Source organism: Athene cunicularia, assembly GCF_003259725.1.
Source record: "Athene cunicularia isolate RWA chromosome 3 unlocalized genomic scaffold, athCun1 chr3_part1, whole genome shotgun sequence".
NCBI classification, from domain to species: domain Eukaryota; kingdom Metazoa; phylum Chordata; class Aves; order Strigiformes; family Strigidae; genus Athene; species Athene cunicularia.
Genome location: NW_020799097.1, coordinates 111,081,621 through 111,085,125, shown reverse-complemented (window position 1 = coordinate 111,085,125; position 3,505 = coordinate 111,081,621).

Sequence of the window (3,505 nt, the reverse complement as noted above, 5' to 3'; positions counted from 1 at the left end):
CCTCTCTGACTGGCAGCTCTCCAGCCACTCCTCCCCAAGCCTGTAGCGCTGCTGGGGGTTGTTGTGGCCCAAGGGCAGCCCCCGGCATTTGGCCTTATGGAAACTCCCCCAGTTGGGCTCAGCCCATGGCTCCAGCCTGTCCAGGTCTCTCTGCAGAGCCTCCCTACCCTCGAGCAGATCAACACTCCCACCCAACTGGGTGTCAGCTGCAAACTGACTGAGGGTGCACTCGATCCCCTCGTCTAGATCATCAATAAAGATGTTAAACAGGAGTGGCCCCAAAACCCAGCCCTGGGGGACACCGCTCGTGACTGGCCGCCAGCTGGATTTAACTCTGTTTACCACAACTTTCTGGACCTGGTTGTCCAGCCAGTTTTTAACCCAGCAAAGTGTGTGATTGTCCAAATCTCGAGCAGCCATTTTTTCCAGGAGAATGCTGTGGGAAACAGTGTCAAAGGCCTTGCTAAAGTCAAGGTAAATTACATCCACAGCCTTTCCCTCATCCAATAAGCAGGTCGCTCTGTTGTAGAAGGAGATCAGGTTTGTCAAGCAGGACCTGCCTTTCATAACCCCATGCTGACCGGGCCTGAGCATCTGGTTGTCCCTCATGTGTTGCATGATGGTGTGTAGGATGAGCTGCTCCATCAGCTTCCCGGGCACTGAAGTCAAGCTTCAGGCCTGTAATTTCCCGGATCATCCTTCCGACCCTTCTTATAGATGGGCGTCACACTGGCCAATTTCCAATCTGTTGGGACCTCCCCGGTCAGCCAGAACTGCTGGTAAATGATGGAAAGCAGCTTGGCGAGCACCCCAGCCAGCTCCTTCAGCACCCTCGGGTGTATCCTGTCTGGTCCCATGGACTTGCGTGTGTCTGTGTGATGCAGTAGGTCACTGACTGTCTCCTGGATTGCAGGGGGGTCGTTCTCCCAGTCTTTATTCTGGCTGTGGAGGCTGGATTCCCTCAGTACAACTAACCTTGCTATTAAAGACTGAGGCAAAGAAGGCATTAAGCACCTCAGCCTTCTCCTCATCACCTGTTATCATGTTTCCTCCTGCTTCTAGCAGGGGATGGAGACTCTCCCTGGACTTTCTTTTGCTACTGACAAACTTATAGAAACTTTTCTCGTTATACTTGATTGCAGAGGCCAAATTAATTTCCAGTTGGGCTTTAGCCCGTCTGATTTCCACCCTGCATAGCCTCACAGACTATCTGTAATCACTGTGTGTGTGGCTAGCCCCTTCTTCCAAAGGCTGTGAACTCTCCTTTTCTCCCTAAGTTGCAGCCAAAGCTCCCTGTTCATCCAGGGTGGTCTTCTCTGGCATCGGCTTCTCTTAGAGCACCTGGGGACTGCCTGCTCCTGAGCCATTAACTCTTCCTTCTTAAAGAGCGCCCAGCCTTCCTGGGCCCCTATACCCTTCAGGACCATCTCCCAAGGGATCCTGTCAAGCAGGTGCCTAAACAAGACAAAGTCAGCCCTTCTGAAGTCCAGGATGTCAGTCCTGCTTAGCCCTCTCCTGACCTCTCTAAGAATAGAGAACTCTATTATTTCATGATTGCTGTGCCCTAGTTGGCCTCCAACCTCCACATCATCCACCAGCCCTTCTCTGTTCACAAAGAGGAAATCCAGCAGGGCACCTTCTCTGGTTGGTTTACTCACCAGCTGCGTCAGGAAGTTATCTCCCACACATTCCAGGAAACTCCAGGACTGGTCTCGTTCTGCAGTGTTGTAATTCCAGCAGACGTCTGGGAAGTTAAAGTCGCCCACAAGAACAAGGGCAAGCGATCGTAAGATTTCACCTAAGTGCCTATAAAATACCTTGTCCATCTCTGTCCTGGTTGGTAGCCTATAGTAGACTCCTACTACAATATCTGCCCTGTTGGCCTTCCCCCTGATTCTAATGCAAAGACACTCAACCCTGTCTTCACTACACCTGTGCTTGAAGCAAACATAACAGTCCCTGACACACAGTGCCACCCCACCACTTCTCCTTCCCTGTCTGTCCCTCCTAAAGAGCTTGTACCCAACAATTGTCACACTCCAGTCATGGCAGACATCCCACCATGTTTCAGTAATAGCAACAACATTGTAATTTTCCTGTTTCATCATGGCTACAAGCTCCTCCTGTTTGTTACCCATGCTGTGTGCATTGGTATACATGCACTTCAGGTGGGCCAATGTTTTGCCCCCTTCTCCCTTCAAATCTAGTTTAAAGTTCTGTCAATGAGCCCAGCTAACTCCTGCCCCAATATCCCCTCCCCTCTCCGGGACAGGTGCATCCTGTCTCATGTCAAAAGGTGTGGTACCCTGTATACCAACCCATGATGAAAGAATCCAAAGCCCTGATGGTAACACCAGACTTGGAGCCACCCATTCATCTGCTGAATTCTCCTGTAATCTTCCTCATCCATCCCCCCAACCAAAGGGATGGAGGAGAACACAATTTGTGCCCCCGATCCCTTAAGCAGTTTTCCCAAGGACCAGAAGTCTCTCTTCATTGCTTTAGGCCTTCTCCTGGTGATGCCATCGCTACCTACCTGAAAAACCAGGAGAGGGTAGTAATCCTTCGGTCTCACTAGGGTAGGGAGTGTTGCTGTGAGGTCCTTGACGCGGGCCCCAGGGAGGCAGCAGACTTCCCTATGAAGTGGGTCTGGTCTGCATATGGGGCCTTCAACACCCCTTAGAGTGGAGTCACTCACTACAATGACTCTTCTGGGGTTCTTTCCAGATTTTTAATCTTGGTTTTAATACCTGGTCTGAAGTGACCTGGCCTTGGTGAACTTTGGTCTTCTTTGTCTCATTTTCTTCCTCCTTCTCTTCTTTGTTCAAAAGTTCCAGGGCCCTGAATCTATTATGAAGGGGCACCATGGAGGGTGAGGGAGGTGGGGAGAGGATTTTCCTGCCTCCCCGAGCAGGGACCTGTTTCCAGCCTCCCTCATCTCTTAGGGCCCCTCCTTCTGCCTGATAGCAAGAGGGTGAGGGATTACCTGCCTCTTTGGAGCTTCCATTATCTCCTGTTGCTTCAGGGGTTCGAGGGTGTTACTCCACCAGTCAATTTCCCGTTCACACTCCCTAATACTTCTTAATCCCTCAACCTCTTCTTTGAGTTCTGCCACCAGGCTGAGCAGCTCATCCAGGTGATCGCAGCGCACACAGGTGCTGTCCCTGCTGCCTTCTGGCAGGACCGACAGGCTCAGGCACTCCCTGCAGCCCGAGACCTGAACCCCTGCATGTTTGCATGGCAACTCTGTCTGGGTCGCCACGTTCTATCTGGCAGTGGTTTTGATGCGAGTGGAAACCATGGTTCGGTCTACTCGTGGAGGACCGTAAAGGGGCTAGCTTGGATAAGTTCAGGAACCCGGAGAGTGTCTTCGCCCTTCTTCATGTCCCATCTTCAGGACATGTTTTGCTGATTTTACAGATCTGTGAGCAAATAGCCTGTGATTCTCACATGCAGGGATTTATCTGGCTTGTAAATGTACCTAGCTTATAAAATTGTGTATGTT